The sequence below is a fragment of the Scyliorhinus torazame genome, chromosome 23, assembly GCF_047496885.1.
Source record: "Scyliorhinus torazame isolate Kashiwa2021f chromosome 23, sScyTor2.1, whole genome shotgun sequence".
NCBI classification, from domain to species: domain Eukaryota; kingdom Metazoa; phylum Chordata; class Chondrichthyes; order Carcharhiniformes; family Scyliorhinidae; genus Scyliorhinus; species Scyliorhinus torazame.
The window spans coordinates 59,255,818-59,277,145 of NC_092729.1; positions in this window are offsets into that span (position 1 = coordinate 59,255,818).

A 21,328-nucleotide genomic window follows, 5' to 3' on the forward strand; every position below is an offset into this window, starting at 1 on the left:
AGAGAGTTCTAGGTGTACAGGTCCACAGGACATTGAAAGGGGTAAACAGGTGGAGAAGGTAGTCAAGAAGGAATACGGCATTCTTTCCTTCATTGGCCGGGGCATTGGGTATAAAAATTGGCAAGTCATGTTGCAGCTGTGTAGAACCTTATTTGGGCCACACTTGGAGTATAGTGTTCAATTCTGGTCGCCACACTACCAGAAGGATGTGAAGGCTTTAGAGCGCGTGCAGAATAGAGTTACCAGGATGTTGCCTGGTATGGAGGGCATTAGCTATGAGGAGCGGTTGAATAAACTTGTTTGTTCTCACTGGAAAGAAGAAGGTTGAGGGGCGACCTGATCATGGTCTACAAAATCATTAGGGGCATAGACAGAGTGAATGCCAGAGACTTTTTCCCAGGATAGAGGGGTCAATGACTGGGGGTGGGGGGGGGGGGGGGGGGCAGGGGCATATGTTTAAGGTGCGAGGGGCAAGGTTTCAAGGAAATGTGCGAGGGAAGTTTTTTTACACAGAGTGTAGTGGGTGCCTGGAACTCGCTGCCGGAGGAGGTGGTGGAAGCAGGGACGATAGTGACGTTTAAGGGGCATCTTGACAAATACATGAATATGATGGTAATAGAGGGATACGGACCCCGGAAGTGTAGAAGAGTTTAGTTTTGGCGGGCAGCATGGTCGGCGCAGGCTTGGAGTGTCGAAGAGCCTGCTCAAGTGCTGTACTTTTCTTTGTTGTTTGTTCCTTGTATCACACCCTGTGCTGTACTTCTCCTGGGAGTGTTTGATGGGGACAGTGTAGAGGCAGCTTTTATCTATATCTAACCCCGTGCTGTACCCATGCTGGCAGTGTTTGATGGGGGACAGTGTAGAGGGAGGTTTGCTCTGTATCTAACCCCGTCCTGTACCAGTCCTGGGATGTTGCGATGGGACAGTGTAGAAGGTGCTTTATTCTATATCTGCTGTCCGAGTGCAGTTATACCGACACTAGGTGAGGCAACACCTTGAATATTGCGTGCAGTTTTACTCTCCCTACCTAAGAAGGGTAGAGTTGCCATTGGGAAGGTTTTTTTCGCCTGATAGCTGATTGGTGGCACTGTACTACGAAGAGAGAGAGGAACAATTGTGCCCAATTTCAGATCTGATTGAAACGCATTCAATTCTTGCAGGTAAAGACAGACTAGAGGCAGGAAGGATGTATTACCTGGTTCGGGAGCCAAGGAGCAGGGGACACAGTTCAAGGATACGGGATAGACCATTTATAGGACTAAGATTAGGAAATATTCCTTCACTCAGAGGGTAGTCAGCCTGTGGAATATTCGACCCCAGAAGGCAATGGAGGCCAAGTCACTGAATGAATTGAAGATAGAAACATATATATATATATTTGATTTTAATGGCACCAAGAGGAATGTGGAGGCAGCGCAATATGACAGTGAAATCGAGGATCGGTCATGATCACATTGCATAGCGGAGCAGGCTCGAAGGGCCGAATGGCCTACACCAGCTCCAAATTTCCATCACCCTTCCTCTGTTCCTCCCTTTCTGCCCCACTGGCCCCGTGTCTCCCTCTCTGCCCCTGTGTCTGTCTCTTTGTCTGTCTCTGTGCGCCACTCTGTCCGTGTCCCTATCTCTGTCTCCCTCTGCCTCTCTATCTTTGTCCGTCTTTCTGTATTCTTCTCTCTTTGTCAACCTCTCCATGTCCTTCTCTCCGTGTCCCTATCGCCATGACTCGCTCGCCGTGTATCTCTCTCCACGTATCTCTTTCCATGTGTTTCTGTCCGCTTCTTTCACTGACCCTCTCACTGTGGCCCTCTCTGTTTACATCTCGCTCTCTGTATTTATCTCTGAATATATTCTTCTCTATATCTCTGTGCGTCTGCCTTTATGTGTCTGTCTGTGTGTGTGTGTCTCTCTCTCCGGGTCTCTCACTCTCTCTTTCTCACTCTCCCTGTCTCTGTGTCCCCTCTCTCCCATCCTGTGTTTCTCTCCCTCTCACTCTGTATACCTGAAACTCCCGTACAGTTTAAGAGATGAGCAGTTTTTCCACAGAATTTGAGAAAAAATTGCAAGGACTTTGAAATAGACTTTAAAACAATTTGGGCAAAATTTATGAATGTTTCGTTCTTTGGAAAAATGTCTCTAAAAAACTGCTGAAATCAATTCCTACTTCATATATTTCTGGAAATGTGAGTATGTTTTATATTTACAGGGATATGGGGTTGGGAATGCTTGAATCGACATTTCTGTTTTGTGCCGAAGTCAAGTGTAAATTTACTGACAGAAGCTATTTACAGTATGTGTCCCGAGACGGTGAATTGTTTCAGTGATGTTGATGTCTCCGACACATCAGAAACACAAAGTAAATATTTTTGAAAAAGAGAGAGAGCAGGAAATCCCTACAATTAAGTGTGAGGTCTAATCGGTTTCTGCCGCGCTCTTGGTCCTACCTTCGAGCGGCAGAGTGGTTTGCACTGCTGCCTCACAGCTCCAGGGACCGGGTTCAATTCCGGCCTCGGGTCACTGTCTGTGTGGAGTTCGAACTACTTTCCAGTGCCTGTGTGGGTTTCATCCGGGAACTGCGGTTTCCTCTCACAGTCCAAAGATGTGCAGGTTAGGTGGATTTACCATGATCAATTATCCCTTAGTGTGCAGGTATTGGGTATGGGGATAAAATGGAGGCGAGGGCATAAGTGGGGAGGTCTTTCTAAGGGCCGGTGCAGAATTGATCGGCCAAATGGCCTGCTTCTGTACTGTTAATCCCATGATTCTCTCTGTGTCACTGCAGTGATGCAGGAGGCCATTCGACCCATCGATTCTGTACAGGACTCCGAAAGGGCACTCGCCCTCGGTCCAAGCTGCATCGTACCCCGTGGTCCTGCACATTTATCATGGCCAATCCCCCTAACCTGCACATCGCTGGACTTTGGGAGGAAGCCGGGTCACCCGGAGGAAACCCACACAGACACGGGGAGAAAGTCTCTGCACACAATCAGTTTCTAAGGTTTGGAATTCATCAGGGAGCATGGCATTGTGAGGCAAATGAATCCCTATCTGGAACTCACTCTTGGGAATCTGTTATTCTGTATGAAAGATCATAAGACATTGGAGCAAAATTAGGCCACTCGGCCCATCAAGTCTGCTCTGCCATTCAATCATGGCTGATATTTTTCTCATCCCCAGTCTCCTACATTCTCCCCATAACCCCTGATCCCCTTATTAATCAATAACCTATCTATCTCCGTCTCAAATACACTCAGTGATTCGGCCCCAAGAGTTCCACAGATTCACCACCCTCTAGCTGAAGAAATTCTTCCTCATCTCTGTATGAAAGGGTCGTCCCTTTAGTCTGAGATTGTGTCCTCTGGTTCTAGATTTTCCTGCAAGTGGAAACAGCCACTCCAAGTCCACTCTATCCAGGCCTCGCAGCACATGTCAGTTTCAATACGATTCCCCCTCATCCTTCTGAACTCCAATGAGTACAGACCCAGAGTCCGCAACCTTTCCTCATATGACAAAACCTTTCATTCTCCAAGGATCTTCCTTGTGAACCTGCTCTGGACCCTTTCCAAGGCCAGGACATTCTTCCTTAGATACGTGGCCGAAAACTGCTCACAATAGTCCAAATGGGGTCTGACCAGAACCTTATACAGCCTCAGAAGTACATCTCTGGTCTTGTATTCTAGCCCTCTTGACATGAATGCTGACATTGCATCCTAACTGCCAATTTGACATGCCCATTAACCTTAAGAGAATCGTGAACAAGGATTCCTAAGTTCCTTTGTGCTTCTGAATTTCTGTTCCTCCAGTTCCCTTCCAAAGTGCATAACGCCAAACTTTTCCACATTGCATTTTCCCATTCTGCTTCCCTATGCAAACCCTTCTGCTTCCCGCCTGATTCTTCAGTACTATCTGTCCTTTTACAGATCTTTGTATCATCTGCAAACGTAGAGCAGTTCCTTCTTCCAGGCGGTTTGTTCTTTCACATTTGTTTGTCCCCATCTTGTCACAGCGATTCTCCTTTGCTCATTCTGACCCCCCTCACCTCCCGGATTATTAAGTCTGATATTACCATAAGACATAGGCCCATCGAGAATGCTCCCCCATTCAATCATGGCTGATAATTTTCTCAACCCAATTCTCGTGCCTTCTCCCCATAACCCCTGACCCCCTGATTAATCTGTTCTTCTGTAGGACCATTCCGCACGCTACCACGCAACTAATGTCCGCTTTTGATGGGTCGTCACTTGTGCAGGCAATTGGACCTTGTTTCGCTGGGATAGGATCGGTGACAAGCAGGAACAGACCAGAGCGAAGACAGCCAGGCCCGTGTGAGAATTTATCTATGTCTGAACACACTCAGTGAATTGCCCTCCAAAGCCTTCTGCGGTAAAGAGTTCCACAGATTCACTACCCTCTGGCTGAAGAAATTCCTCCTCATCTCTGTTTTAAAGACTCATCTCTTTCGTCTGACGTTGTGTCCTCTGCTTCCAGCGTTTCCTACAAGTGGAAACATCCTCTCCACGTCTACTCGCTCCAGGCCTCGCAGTATCCTGTAAGTTGCAATAATCTTCTACACGTCCTGGGTCCGTATCCCTCTATTCCCATCCTATTCATGCATTTGTCAAGATGCCCCTTAAATGTCACTATCGTCCGTGCTTTCACCGCCTCCTCCGGTAGCGAGTTCCAGGCACCCACTACCCTCTGCGTAAAAAAACTTGCCTCGTTCATCTACTCTAAACCTTGCCCTTCTGTCGGTGTGGAGTTTGCACATTGGCCCCGTATTTGCGTTGGATTCTCCCCCACAAGCAAAGATGTGCATGATAGGTGGATTGGCCACACGAAATTGCCCCTTATTTGAAAAAAATGAATTGAGTACTCTCTGTTTATTTTTAAAGAATGCAGAACAGTTCAACCCACGCCCCAGAAATTCAAAGCATCGATGTGGACGGGGCCGATGTGGTGGCCTTTGCCACATTGATCGCCCGGAGGCTAATTGTATTGGAAGGGAAGTCAGAAGATCCGCCAAAAATATCGACATGGTTGAGGGATATTGCGGAATTCCTTAAACTTGAGAAACTAAAGTTAGCCCTTTGTGGCTCAGGTGGGGGGTTCTGGACGAGATGGAAGCTGTTCTTGTCTCTATTTACAGATCTGTTTGTTGCCAGTGGGTAAGGGGAGGGAAGTGGGGAAAGGTTTAATGGAAATAAAGGAATAAATCTCAAATGAGGAGAATAGTATTTTGTTTGTGTTGTGACTGATTGTATTTTGTTATGTCCGTCCTCATCGGAATGATAATATTTTCAAAAAACACAGCAATAATGACCACATTTAAAAAAAATTAGCTCACGGACTGCAAAATGGGTTTGAAGGTCTTGAGTTAAAAGTCTTAAACTTAAAGGTGGGAATGAGGGAGTTAATTCATCCTTTCCACAGGGGACGTGGGGGAATTTTCCACCATGATCACATTTCTGATTGTGGAATCTTATTGTGCAATCAATATGCCTGCTGTCAGTTTGTACATGTTCAAGTAGAAAGAGAGAAAGAAATCCATCTTCGGAGACTCTGAACTTAATTTTGAAAGTGCCACCATTTTTGGGGCTCTTCCTGTGCACAAGCTGCCTGCAGAATTCCCCAAATTAAAAACAAGGTGAGAGAGGAGCGTGAGGGGCGAGGTAACAGAAAGCAGTTGGGGTTATCAAACTGACCGTTTTCATTGAATATAAATTGTTTCATTATAAATTCTAATCTGAGGAATTGACATCAGAGGATTTCAGTGAAAGATCTCATTGAACCTCCTTGTCTAATAAAATGATGTTGTTGCCGATGACCCTGTATTTATTCAAGAATAAACTTTACATCTCACAGAGTGAGTAAATGAAATTGAATCCAAATTTCTCAAGCAGCTCATGAAAGAAATCTGTCCGTGAACAACAAGTAAAATATGAATTGAAACTTTGCAATGAGCTTTGTTTGTCTGGCCAGGAATCTTCTCTCAACATGGAAGCAGGAATGAAGTTGTGTTTAACTCACATTCTGTGATTTCTTGCTGGTTTTTACTCATTCTATGGAAAGCCTTCCTAAGGCGACAGACGAATGGTCATTCCCAACATGTCAGAAATTCAGAGGGAACAAATGTCAAACAAAGACAGAAATAACGACAGGACATTGTGAATCTGTGGCTGTCTGCTGAAGTAACATAACCATCGACAGGCCAAGTGTCTTCCTTAGCAGATACAGGAAACACACCGAGGGGGACATTCCTGACAGAAAGTCGGGGGTGGGGACAGCACTGGATGTGAAAGTTGCTGGTTGGGACAGGATTAGGATGCATTGCCCATTCCCAGTTGCCCTTCAGAAGGTGGTGGTGAGCTGTTGTTTTGAAACGTTGCAGGCCGTGAGGTTTGGGTACACCCAACGTGCTTTTATGGAGGAAGCTAAATGACTTTTTTCCCCCGTTACCGCGAAGGAACGTATATATGGGTCCAAGTGGGAGTGGTGAGTGATTTTGATGGGAAATTCCAGTTGGTGATTGTCCCAAGTAGTGGCTTGTCTAGTTATTCAAAATGATAGTGGTCGTAGGTATGGAAGGTGCTGTCTAAGGGACAATTGCCCGAGGAAATTTGTTGCGTTATTGCGGTGCATTTTGGGATGGCTGTTGGAGGGATTGAATGCCTGTGGCAGGAGGAGCAATCAAGCGCACTGCTTGGTCCTGGATGCTTTCGAACTCCCTGAGCGTTCTTGAAGATCTGGGGAACAGCATTTCACTTGGACAAAAAATGGATTAATCAATTTGCCTGCGGAACCAATTGTGTTCCGAAATTTCAAAAAATGGATAATAGATGATTGTTAATGCTCTTTTCCACAACTTACGTTGTGAGTAATTGACAATGTGTGATAGGTCAGTTATTGTAGAGAGCTGGAAACGAATTTTTGGTTTCCGAAGTGTGAGATCAGAAAATAAAGACGTGGCATAAGCATCTTTTTCAAACAGGTTAATGTTAGCTCAAAACAAAATACACCAACTTCCAATTAAAGATGTGCTGCTGCTTTTATTTATGCAACACACATGTTTTGGAAATATTAAAAACGCCAGGCAGCGCCCATGGTGAGACAGGTCCGAACTTACAATTAAGTTGATGCTGTAAAGTAACCAGTGAGCTAAAGCTGACGCTGGTTTAAAGCACTGACACATTGTAGAAAAGGATTACCGTTATCCTACTCGCCGTGGTGGGTCACATTCAGGGAAAACTCCAGGTGTTGATGCACATCATCTCACAGTCAGACGTGACCAAAAACATAAAAGTCCGTGAAGTACCGAAGGAGGACATTCATTCCGTTTAACATCAGCGGCTCTTTAGATTAGCAGATCCTTCAATCCCGCTCGACCGACCTTTTCCCAGAGGCATGCATTTGATTGCTGTCGTTTCTGGCTTTGACATTTTAAAGCCACTGTTGTATCTGCCTCCACCAATCTCACAGGCAGTGCAGACCAGATAATTGAACTGTGTCCCAGGGCATTGAAAAAATTGTTGGAAACATGTAACTTAAAAATCTTATCTCGCAGATATCTTCATCTGCGAGTGCTGTGGCAACTGGAACTGATCGCAAATTACAACATAGGTAGACTATGCAGATAATCATTCCTGCCCCAATATTCAGTTTAATCACAGCCGAGCTTCTGCCTCAGTGTAATTTGCTTCCTGTTCCACAGATACTTTCATTCTCTCAAAGTTCACTGTCGATAAGGAAAATCGAGTCAGACACCCACAGCAACATTTCAAACCGATTTTGACATATAGATGGAGTACTCCAATCTGCAGCGACACAGATCTGGAAAGTGGGACAGGTGATAGATTCATCGAGGTTCGCCGCATGGGAATAGGTGCGCCGGCCTATCTTGTCCATGCCTCCCAGTTTTTACTACACAACTGCCCGATTGCCCACATTTGGTCATATTCCTCTGTGCCCATCTTCTCCACATAAATATCTAAATACTTATTAAAAGGCAGAATTGTAGACGGCTGTACTACTGCCAATATTTCAAACACTCACCACCCTCAGTGCGAAAATATGTTCACCTGGACCCTTTTGTATCTCTCCCCTCGCAACTTAAACCTTTGCCCTCTAGGTTTGGATTCCATTACCTTTGGGAACATCTACAATATCAATGCCCCGCATTATTTTATAGTCGCCGTCATGATCACTCCGAGGCTCCAAGAAAAATGTTCGAGCCTATCGAGCCTCTCCTTATAACTCAAACCATCAAGTCCGGTAGCAAACTAGTAAATATTTTCTGCCCTCATTCTAGGTTAATAACATCCTTTCTATATTAGAGTGACCAGAACTGTACACAGTATCCAAGTGTTTCCTTCCCAATGTCTTGTTCAAGTTAAGCAAGATCTCCAAACTCCTGTATTCAATTATCTGACCATGTATGTGTATAATAGTAATAATGGCGACAGACACAGTAATTGCGGAACAAAGAGCCGCTTCTATGTTGTGAATTTCCAATTATTCATCATGTTTGCAGAGGTTAAAAAAAACAACAAAGTCGCAGAATGAGTCTGACTGGAAAAAATGTAGAAGAATATCTTGATCAAGAGACTCACAGCTAATCAAATCTTCACCCGATACTAATAGAAACAAAACAGAAACAGAATAAAGGAGAGTGGTAAATACAGAAAGGGGGAGAGAGCGTTTAATGCTGGAGTACATTGCACACCACTCCCTTCCACCTTACTGCAGCAAGCACATTGTTTCTATCTTCCAGGATTCATGCTCTTAGAAATCCTTAGATCCAGTTTCCTCTGAAGTAGAAGTTACATGATTCATTCCACCGTTAGACCGACAAACGAGACAGCACAATGGCCCAGTGGTGAGCCCCGCTGCCTCACGACGCCGTGTTCTCAAGTTCGATCTCGGCTCTGGGTCACTGTCAACAAAGAACAAAGAACAAAGAAAGGTACAGCACAGGAAAAGGCCCTTCGGCCCTCCAAGCCCGTGCTGATCATGCTGCCCGACTAAACTACAATATTCTACACGTCCTGGGTCCGTATCCCTCTATTCCCATCCTATTCATGTATTTGTCAAGATGCCCCTTAAATGTCACTATCGTCCCTGCTTCCACCACCTCCTTCCGTAGCGAGTTCCAGGCACCCACTACCCTCTGTGTAAAAAAACTTGCCTCTTTCATCTACTCTAAACCTTGCCTTCTGTCCGTCTGGAGTTTGCACATTGCCCCGTATTTGCGTTGGATTCTCCTCCACAACCAAAGATGTGCATGATAGGTGGATTGGCCACACGAAATTGCCCCTTATTTGAAAAAAATGAATTGAGTACTATATATTTATTGTTAAAGAATGCAGAACCGTTCATTCCTTGCCCCAGAAATTCAAAGAATCAATGCATTAAAAAGATCACTTTTACTGGATGTGAAAGTTGCTGGTTAGGACAGAATTTATTGCCCATTCCCAGTTGCCCTTCAGAAGGTGGTGGTGAGCTGCTTTCTTGAAACGTTGCAGTCCGTGAGGTTTGGGTACACCAAACGTGCTTTTATGGAGGAAGCTAAATGATTTTTTGCCCCCGTTACCGCGAAGGAACGTTTATATGGGTCCAAGTGGGAGTGGTGAGTGATTTTGATGTGAAAGTCCAGTTGGCGATTTTCCCAAGTAGGGGCTTGTCTAGTTCTTCAAAATGATAGTAGTCTTAGGCATGGAAGGTGCTGTCTCAGGGACAATTGCATCAGGAAACTTGTTGAGTTATTGCGGTGCATTTTGGGATGGCTATTAGAGGGATTGAATGCCTGTGGCAGGAGGAGCAATCAAGCGCACTGCTTGGTACGGGATGCTTTCGAACTCCCTGAGCGTTCTTGGACATCTGGGGAAGAGCGTTTCACTTGGACAAAAAATGGATCAATCATTTTGCCTGCGGAACCAATCTAGTTCTGAAATTTCACAAAATGTATAATAAATGATTGTTAATGCTCTTTTCCACAATTTACGTTGTGAGTAATTGACAATGTGTGATAGGTCAGTTATTGTACAGAGCTGGAATCGAACTTGGGTTTCCACAGTGTGAGATCAAAAAATAAAGTCGTGGCATATGCAACTTTTTCAAACAGGTTAATGTTACCTCGAAACAAAATACACCTATTTCCAATTATAAATGTCTGCTGCTTTTATTTATGCAACACACATGTTTTGGAAATATTTAAAACGCCAGGCAGCGCCCACGGTGAGACAGGACCGAACTTACAATTAAGTTGATGCTGTGAAGTAACCAGTGAGCTAAAGCTGGCGCTGGCTTAAACGACGAACACATTGTAGGAAAGGATTACCGTGATCCTACTCGCCGTGGTGGGTCACATTCAGGGAAAACTCCAGGTGTTGATGCACATCATCTCACAGCCAGACGTGACCAAAAACATAAAAGTCCGTGAAGTACCGAAGGAGGACATTCATTCCGTTTAACATCAGCGGCTCTTTAGATTAGCAGATCCTTCAATCCCGCTCGACCGACCTTTTCCCAGAGGCATGCATTTGATTGCTGTCGTTTCTGGCTTTGACATTTTAAAGCCACTGTTGTATCTGCCTCCACCAATCTCACAGGCAGTGCAGACCAGATAATTGAACTGTGTCCCAGGACATTGAAAAAATTGTTGGAAACATGTAACTTAAAAATCTTATCTCGCAGATATCTTCATCTAGAGTGCTGTGGCAACTGGAACTGATCGCAAATTACAACATAGGTAGACTATGCAGATAATCATTCCTGCCCCAATATTCAGTTTAATCACAGCCGAGCTTCTGCCTCAGTGTAATTTGCTTCCTGTTGCTCAGATACTTTCATTCTCTCAAAGTTCACTGTCGATAAGGAAAATCGAGTCAGACACCCACAGCAACATTTCAAACCGATTTTGACATATAGATGGAGTACTCCAATCTGCAGCGACACAGATCTGGAAAGTGGGACAGGTGATAGATTCATCGAAGTTCGCCGCATGGGAATAGGTGCGCCGGCCTATCTTGTCCATGCCTCCCAGTTTTTACTACACAAAGCCTGCCCGATTGCCCACATTTGGTCATATTCCTCTGTGCCCATCTTCTCCACATAAATATCTAAATACTTATTAAAAGGCAGAATTGTAGACGGCTGTACTACTGCCAATATTTCAAACACTCACCACCCTCAGTGCGAAAATATGTTCACCTGGACCCTTTTGTATCTCTCCCCTCGCAACTTAAACCTTTGCCCTCTAGGTTTGGATTCCATTACCTTTGGGAACATCTACAATATCAATGCCCCGCATTATTTTATAGTCGCCGTCATGATCACTCCGAGGCTCCAAGAAAAATGTTCGAGCCTATCGAGCCTCTCCTTATAACTCAAACCATCAAGTCCGGTAGCAAACTAGTAAATATTTTCTGCCCTCATTCTAGGTTAATAACATCCTTTCTATATTAGAGTGACCAGAACTGTACACAGTATCCAAGTGTTTCCTTCCCAATGTCTTGTTCAAGTTAAGCAAGATCTCCAAACTCCTGTATTCAATTATCTGACCATGTATGTGTATAATAGTAATAATGGCGACAGACACAGTAATTGCGGAACAAAGAGCCGCTTCTATGTTGTGAATTTCCAATTATTCATCATGTTTGCAGAGGTTAAAAAAAACAACAAAGTCGCAGAATGAGTCTGACTGGAAAAAATGTAGAAGAATATCTTGATCAAGAGACTCACAGCTAATCAAATCTTCACCCGATACTAATAGAAACAAAACAGAAACAGAATAAAGGAGAGTGGTAAATACAGAAAGGGGGAGAGAGCGTTTAATGCTGGAGTACATTGCACACCACTCCCTTCCACCTTACTGCAGCAAGCACATTGTTTCTATCTTCCAGGATTCATGCTCTTAGAAATCCTTAGATCCAGTTTCCTCTGAAGTAGAAGTTACATGATTCATTCCACCGTTAGACCGACAAACGAGACAGCACAATGGCCCAGTGGTGAGCCCCGCTGCCTCACGACGCCGTGTTCTCAAGTTCGATCTCGGCTCTGGGTCACTGTCAACAAAGAACAAAGAACAAAGAAAGGCACAGGAAAAGGCCCTTCGGCCCTCCAAGCCCGTGCTGATCATGCTGCCCGACTAAACTACAATATTCTACACGTCCTGGGTCCGTATCCCTCTATTCCCATCCTATTCATGTATTTGTCAAGATGCCCCTTAAATGTCACTATCGTCCCTGCTTCCACCACCTCCTTCCGTAGCGAGTTCCAGGCACCCACTACCCTCTGTGTAAAAAAACTTGCCTCTTTCATCTACTCTAAACCTTGCCTTCTGTCCGTCTGGAGTTTGCACATTGCCCCGTATTTGCGTTGGATTCTCCTCCACAACCAAAGATGTGCATGATAGGTGGATTGGCCACACGAAATTGCCCCTTATTTGAGAAAAATGAATTGAGTACTATATATTTATTGTTAAAGAATGCAGAACCGTTCATTCCTTGCCCCAGAAATTCAAAGAATCAATGCATTAAAAAGATCACTTTTACTGGATGTGAAAGTTGCTGGTTAGGACAGAATTTATTGCCCATTCCCAGTTGCCCTTCAGAAGGTGGTGGTGAGCTGCTTTCTTGAAACGTTGCAGTCCGTGAGGTTTGGGTACACCAAACGTGCTTTTATGGAGGAAGCTAAATGATTTTTTTCCCCCGTTACCGCGAAGGAACGTTTATATGGGTCCAAGTGGGAGTGGTGAGTGATTTTGATGTGAAAGTCCAGTTGGCGATTTTCCCAAGTAGGGGCTTGTCTAGTTCTTCAAAATGATAGTGGTCTTAGGCATGGAAGGTGCTGTCTAAGGGACAATTGCATCAGGAAACTTGTTGAGTTATTGCGGTGCATTTTGGGATGGCTATTAGAGGGATTGAATGCCTGTGGCAGGAGGAGCAATCAAGCGCACTGCTTGGTACGGGATGCTTTCGAACTCCCTGAGCGTTCTTGGACATCTGGGGAAGAGCGTTTCACTTGGACAAAAAATGGATCAATCATTTTGCCTGCGGAACCAATCTAGTTCTGAAATTTCACAAAATGTATAATAAATGATTGTTAATGCTCTTTTCCACAATTTACGTTGTGAGTAATTGACAATGTGTGATAGGTCAGTTATTGTACAGAGCTGGAATCGAACTTGGGTTTCCACAGTGTGAGATCAAAAAATAAAGTCGTGGCATATGCAACTTTTTCAAACAGGTTAATGTTACCTCGAAACAAAATACACCTATTTCCAATTATAAATGTTTGCTGCTTTTATTTATGCAACACACATGTTTTGGAAATATTTAAAACGCCAGGCAGCGCCCACGGTGAGACAGGACCGAACTTACAATTAAGTTGATGCTGTGAAGTAACCAGTGAGCTAAAGCTGGCGCTGGCTTAAACCACGAACACATTGTAGAAAATGATTACCGTGATCCTACTCGCCGTGGTGGGTAACATTCAGGGAAAACTCCAGGTGTTGATGCACATCACCTCACAGCCAGACTTGACCAAAAACATAAAAGTGCGTGAAGTACCGACGAAGGAGGACATTCATTCCGTTTAACCTCAGCGGCTCTTTAGATTAGCAGATAATTCAGTCCCACTCGACCGACCTTTCCCCACAGGCATGAATTTGATTGCTGTCGTTTCTGGCATTGACATTTGAAAGCCACTGTTGTATCTGCCTCCACCAATCTCACAGGCAGTGCAGACCAGATAATTGAACTGTATCCCAGGACATTGAAATAATTGTTGGAAACATGGAACTTAAAAATCTTATTTCGCAGATATCTTCATCTGTGAGTGCTGTGGCAACTGGAACAGAGAGCAAATGAGAACATAGGGAGATTATGCGGATAATCATTCCTTCCCAAACATTCAGTTTGATCACAGCTGAGCTTCTGCCTCAATGAAATTTGCTGCCTGTTCCTCAGATACTTTCATTCCCTCAAAGTTCACTGTCGATAAGAAAAATCGAGGCAGACACCCACAGCAAAACTTTAAACCGATTTGGACACATAGATGGAGTACTCCAATTTGCAGCGACACAGATCTGGAAGGTGGGACAGGTGATAGAGTCATCGAAGTTCACCGCATGGAAATAGGTGCTTTGGCCAAACTTGTCCATGCCTCCCAGTTTTTACTGCACAAAGCCTGCCCGATTGCTCACATTTGGTGATATTCCTCTGTACCCATCTTCTCCACATAAATATCTAAAAACGTTTTAAAAGGCAGAATTGTGGACGGCTGTACTACTGCCAATATTTCAAACACTCACCACCCTCAGTGCGAACAAATTGTTCACCTGGACACTTTTGTATCTCACCCCTCTCACCTTTAACCTTTGCCCTCTATTTTTGGATTCCATTACCTTTGGGAATATCTACAATATCTATGCCCCGCATTATTTTATTGTCGCCGTCATGATCAATCCGAGCCTCCAAGAAAAATGTTCGAGCCTCTCCTGATAACTAAAACCATCAAGTCCGGTAGCAACCTAGCAAATCTTTTCTGCCCTCATTCTAGGTTAATAATATCCTTTCTATATTAGGGTGACCAGAACTGTACACAGTATTCCAAATGTAATGCATTAAAAAGATCACTTTTACTGGATGCGAAAGGTGCTGGTTAGGACAGAATTTATTGCCCATTCCCAGTTGCCCTTCAGAAGGTGGTGGTGAGCTGCTTTCTTGAAACGCTGCAGTCCGTGAAGATTGGGTACACCCATCGTGCTTTTATGGAGGAAGCTAAATGATTTTCTTTCCCGTTACCGCGAAGGAACGTTTATATGGGTCCAAGTGGGAGTGGTGAGTGATTTTGAGGGGAAATTCCAGTTGGTGATTTTCCCAAGTAGGGGCTTGTCTAGTTCTTCAAAATGATAGTGGTCGTAGGTATGGAAGGTGCTGTCTCAGGGGCAATTGCCTTAGGACATTTGTTGAGTTATTGCAGTGCATTTTGGGATGGATGTTGGAGGGATTGAATGCCTGTGGCAGGAGGAGCAATCAAGCGCACTGTTTGGTCTGGGATGCTTTCGAACTCCCTGAGCGTTCTTGGAGATCTGGGGAACAGCGTTTCACTTGGACAAAAAAGGGATTAATCAATTTGCCTGCGGAACCAATCTTGTTCTGAAATTTCACAAAATGTATAATAGATGATTGTTAATGCGCTTTCCCACAATTTACGTTGTGAGTAATTGACAATGTGCGATAGGTCAGTTATTGTACAGAGCTGGAATCGAACTTGGGTTTCCGCAGTATGAGATCAGAAAATAAAGACGTGGCATAAGCATCTTTTTCAAACAGGTTAATGTTAGCTCAAAACAAAATACACCAACTTCCAATTATAAATGTGCTGCTGCTTTTATTTATGCACCACACATGTTTTGGAAATATTAAAATCGCCAGGCAGCGCCCATGGTGAGACAGGTCCGAACTTACAATTAAGTTGATGCTGTGAAGTAACCAGTGAGCTAAAGCTGACGCTGGATTAAAGCACGGACACATTGTAGAAAAGGATTACCGTGATCCTACTCGCCGTGGTGGGTCACATTCAGGGAAAACTCCAGGTGTTGATGCACATCATCTTACAGCCAGACGTGACTAAAAACATAAAAGTGCGTGAAGTACCGAAGGAGGACATTCATTCTGTTTAACATCAGCGGCTCTTTAGATTAGCAGATCATTGAATCCCACTCGACCGACCTTTTCCCAGAGGCATGCATTTGATTACTGTCGTTTCTGGCAATGACATTTGAAAGCCACTGTTGTATCTGCCTCCACCAATCTCACAGGCAGTGCAGACCAGATAATTGAACTGTGTCCCAGGACATTGAAATAATTGTTGGAAACATGGAACTTAAAAATCTTATCTCGCAGATATCTTCATCTGCGAGTGCTGTGTCAACTGGAACTGATCGCAAATGAGAACATTGGGAGACTATGCGGATAATCATTCCTGCCCCAACATTCAGTTTAATCACAGCTGAGCTTCTGCCTCAATGCCATTTGCTGCCTGTTCCTCAGATACTTTCATTCCCTCAAAGTTCACTGTCGATAAGAAAAATCGAGGCAGACACCCACAGCAAAATTTCAAACCGATTTTGACATATAGATGGAGTACTCCAATCTACAGCGACACAGATCTGGAAAGTGGGACAGGTGACAGATTCGTAGAAGCTCACCGCATGGAAATAGGTGCGTCGGCCTAACTTGTCCATGCCTCCCAGTTTTTACGACACAAAGCCTGCCCGATTGCCCACATTTGGTGATATTCCTCTGTACCCATCTTCTCCACATAAATATCTCAATACTTATGAAAAGGCAGAATTGTAGACGGCTGTACTACTGCCAATATTTCAAACACTCACCACCCTCAGTTCGAAATAAATGTTCACCTGGATCCTTTTGTATCTCTCCGTTCGCACCTTAAACCTTGGCCCTCTAGGTTTGGATTCCATCACCTTTAGGAACATCTACAATATCTATGCCCCGCATTATTTTATAGTCGCCGCCATGATCACTCCGAGGCTCCAAGAAAAATGTTCGAGCCTATCGAGCCTCTCCTTATAACTCAATCCATCAAGCCCGGTAGCAACCTAGCAAATCTTTTCTGCCCTCATTCTAGGTTAATAACATCCTTTCAATATTAGGGTGACCAGAACTGTACACAGTATTCCAAGTGTGTCCTTCCCAATGTCTTGTTCAAGTTAAGCAAGATCTCCAAACTCCTGTATTCAATTATTCTACCATGTATCTGTATAATAGTAATAATGGCGACAGGCACAGTAATTGCGGAACAAAGAGCCGCTTCTGTGTTGTGAATTTCCGATTATTCATCATGTTTGCAGAGGTTAAAAAAAACAACAAAGTCGCAGAATATGTCTTACTGGAAAAAATGTTGAAGAATATCTTGATCAAGAGACCCACAGCAAATCACACCTTGACCCGATACCGATCGAAACAAAACAGAAACAGAATAAAGGAGAGTGGTCAAGGGAGAAAGGGGGAGAGAGCATTTAATGCTGGAGTACATTGCACACCACTCCCTTCCACCTTACTGCAGCAAGCACATTGTTTCTATCTCCCAGGATTCATGCTCTTAGAAAGACCTTAGATCCAGTTTCCTCTGAAGTAGAAGTTACATGATTCATTCCACCGTTAAACTGACAAACGAGTCAGCACAATGGCCCAGTGGTTAGCACTGTTGCCTCACGACGCCGTGTTCTCAAGTTCGATCTCGGCTCTGGGTCACTGTCAACAAAGAACAAAGAAATGTACAGGACAGCAACAGGCACTTCGGCCCTCCAAGCCCGTGCCGACCATGCTGCCCGACTAAACTACAATCTTCCACACGTCCTGAGTCCGTATCCCTCTACAAAGAACAAATAACAAAGAAATGTACAGCACAGGAACAAGCCCTTCGGCCTTCCAAGCTCGTGCCGACCATGCTGCCCGTCTAAACTACAATCTTCTACACTTCCTGGGTCCGTATCCCTCTATTCCCATCCTATTCATGTATTTGTCAAGATGCCCCTTAAATGTCACTATCGTCCCTGCTTCCACCACCTCCTCCGGTAGCGAGCTCCAGGCACCCACTACCCTCTGCGCAAAAAACTTGCCTCGTACATCTACTCTAAACCTTGCCCCTCTCAACTTAAACCTATGCCCCCTAGTAATTGACCCCTCTACCCTGGTGAAAAGCCTCTGACTATCCACTCTGTCTATGCCCCTCATAATTTTGTAGACCTCTATCACGTCTCCCCTCAACCTCCTTCGTTCCATTGAGAACAAACCGAGTTTATTCAACCGCTCCTCATAGCTAATGCCCTCCATACCAGGCAACATTCTGGTAAATCTCTTCTGCACCCTCTCTAAAGCCTCCACATCCTTCTGGTAGTATGGCGACCAGAATTGAACACTATACTCCAAGTGTGGCCTAAATAAGGTTCTATACAGCTGCAACATGACTTGCCAATTCTTATACTCAATGCCCCGGCCAATGAAGGCAAGCATTCCGTATGTCTTCTTGACTACCTTCTTCACCTGTGTTGCCCCTTTCAATGACCTGTGGACCTGTACTCCTGGATCTCTTTGACTTTCAATACTCTTGAGGGTTCTACCATTCACTGTATATTCCCTACCTGCATTAGACCTTCCAAAATGCATTACCTCACATTTGTCCGGATTAAACTCCATCTGCCATCTCTCCGCCCAAGTCTCCAAACAATCTAAATCCTGCTGTATCCTCAGACAGTCCTCATCGCTATCCGCAATTCCACCAACCTTTGTGTCGTCTGCAAACTTACTAATCAGACCAGTTACATTTTCCTCCAAATCATTTATATATACTACAAAGAGCAAAGGTCCCAACACTGATTACTGTGGAACACCACTGGTCACAGCTCTCCAATTAGAAAAGCGTCCTTCCATTGCTACTCTCTGCGTTCTATGACCTAGCCAGTTCTGTATCCACCTTGCCAGCTCCCCCGATCCCGTGTTACTTCACCTTTTGTGCTAGTCTACCATGAGGGACCTTGTCAAAGGCCTTACTGAAGTCCATATAGACAACATCCACTGCCCTACCTGCATCAATCATCTTAGTGACCTACTCGAAAAACTCTACCAAGTTAATGAGACACGACCTCCCCTTCACAAAACCATGCTACCTCTCACGAATACGTCCATTTGCTTCCAAATGGGAGTAGATTCTGTCTCGAAGAAATCTCTCCAGTAATTTCCCTACCACTGAAGTAAGGCTCAGCGGCCTGTAGTTCTCTGGATTATCCTTGCTACCCTTCTTAAACAGAGGAACAACATTCGCTATTCTCCAGTCCTCCGGGACATCCCCTGAAGACAGTGAGGATCCAGATTTCTGTCAAGGCCTCAGCAATTTCCTCTCCAGCCTCCTTCAGTATTCTGGGGTAGATCCCATCAGGCCCTGGGGACTTATCTACCTTAATATTTTTAAGACACCCATCACCTCGTCTTTTTGGATCTCAATGTGACCCAGGCTATCTACACACCCTTCTCCAGACTCAACATCTACCAATTACTTCTCTTTGGTGAAGACTGATGCAAAGTATTCATTTAGTACCTCGCCCATTTCCTCTGGCTCCACACATAGATTCCCTTGTCTATCCTTCAGTGGGCCAACCCTTTCCCTGGCTACCCTCTTGCTTTTTATGTACGTGTAAAAAGCCTTGGGATTTTACTTAACCCTATTTGCCAATTACTTTTCGTGACCCCTTCTAGCCCTCCTGACTCCTTGCTTAAGTTCCTTCCTACTTTCCTTATATTCCACGCAGGCTTCGTCTGTTCCCAGCCTTTTAGACCTGACAAATGCCTCCTTTTTCTTTTTGACGAGGCCTACAATATTTCTCGTTATCCAAGGTTCCCGAAAATTGCCGTATTTATCCTTCTTCCTCACAGGAACATGCCGGTCCTGAATTCCTTTCAGCTGACACTTGAAAGCCTCCCACATGTCAGATGTTGATTTGCCCTCAAACATCCGCTCCCAATCTATATTCTTCAGTTCCCGCCTAATATTGTTATAATTAGCCTTCCCCCAATTTAGCACATTCATCCTAGGACCACTCTTATCCTTGTCCACCAGTACTTTAAAACTTACTGAATTGTGGTCACTGTTCCCGAAATGCTCCCCTACTGAAATATCTACCACCTGGCCGGGCTCATTCCCCAATACCAGGTCCAGTACCGCCCCTTCCCGAGTTGGACTGTCTACATATTGTTTTAAGAAGCCCTCCTGGATGCTCCTTACAAACTCCGCCCCGTCTAAGCCCCTGGCACTATGTGAGTCCCAGTCAATATTGGGGAAGTTGAAGTCTCCCATCACCACAACCCTGTTGTTTTTACTCTTTTCCAAAACCTGACTACCTATCTGCTCCTCTATCTCCCGCTGGCTGTTGGGAGGCCTGTCGTAAACCCCCAACATTGTGACTTCACCCTTCTTATTCCTGATCTCTACCCATATAGCCTCACTGCCCTCTGAGGTGTCCTCCCGCAGTACAGCTGTGATATTCTCCCGAACCAGTAGCGCAACTCCGCCTCCCCTTTTACATCCCCCTCTATCCCGCCTGAAACATCTAAATCCAGGAACGTTTAGCTGCCAATCCTGCCCTTCCCTCAACCAGGTCTCTGTCATGGCAACAACATCATAATTACAAGTACTAATCCAAGCTCTAAGTTCATCTGCCTTACCCGTAATACTTCTTGCATTAAAACATATGCGCTTCAGGCCACCAGATCCGCTGTGTTCAGCAACATCTCCCTGTCTGCTCTGTTTCAGAGCCCCACTGTCCCTATTCCCTAGTTCTCCCTCAACGCTCTCTACTTCTGACCTATTGCTCCCGTGCCCATCCTATTACCATCCTATTCATGTATTTGTCAAGATGCCCCTTAAATGTCACTATCGTCCCTGCTTCCACCACCCCCTCTGGTAGCGAGTCCAGGCACCCACTACCCTCTGTGTAAAAAAACTGGCCTCGTTCATCTCCTCTAAACCTTGCCTTCTGTCCGTGTGGAGTTGCGCATTGGCCCCATATTTGCATTGGATTCTCCCCACAACCAAAGATGTGCATGATAGGTGGATTGGCCACACGGAATTGCTCCTTATTTGAAAAAAAACGAATTGAGTACTCTCTGTTTATTTTTAAAGAATGCAGAACAGTTCATCCCAGGCCCCAGAAATTCAAAGCATCGATGAATTAAAAAGATCACTTTTACTGGATGTGAAAGTTGCTGGTTAGGACAGAATTTATTGCCCATTCCCAGTTGCCCTTCAGAAGGTAGTGGTGAGCTACTTTCTTGAAACGTTGCAATTCGTGACGTTTGGGTACACCCAACGTGCTTTTATGGAGGAAGCTAAATGATTGTTTACCCGTAACCGCGAAGGAACGTTTATATGGGTCCAAGTGGGAGTGATGAGTGATTTTGAGGGGAAATTCCAGTTGGTGATTTTCCCAAGTAGGGGCTTGTCTAGTTCTTCAAAATGATAGTGGTCGTAGGTATGGAAGGTGCTGTCTAAGGGACAATTGCCAGAGGAAATTTGTTGAGTTATTGTGGTGCATTTTGGGATGGCTGTTGTAGGGATTGAATGCCTGTGGCAGGAGGAGCAATCAAGCGCACTGCTTGGTACAGGATGCTTTCGAACTCCATGAGCGTTCTTGGAGATCTGGGGAACAGCGTTTCACTTGGACAAAAAATGGTTTAATCAATTTTCCTGCGGAACCAATCTTGTTCTTTAATTTCACAAAATGTATAATATATGATTGTTAATGCTCTTT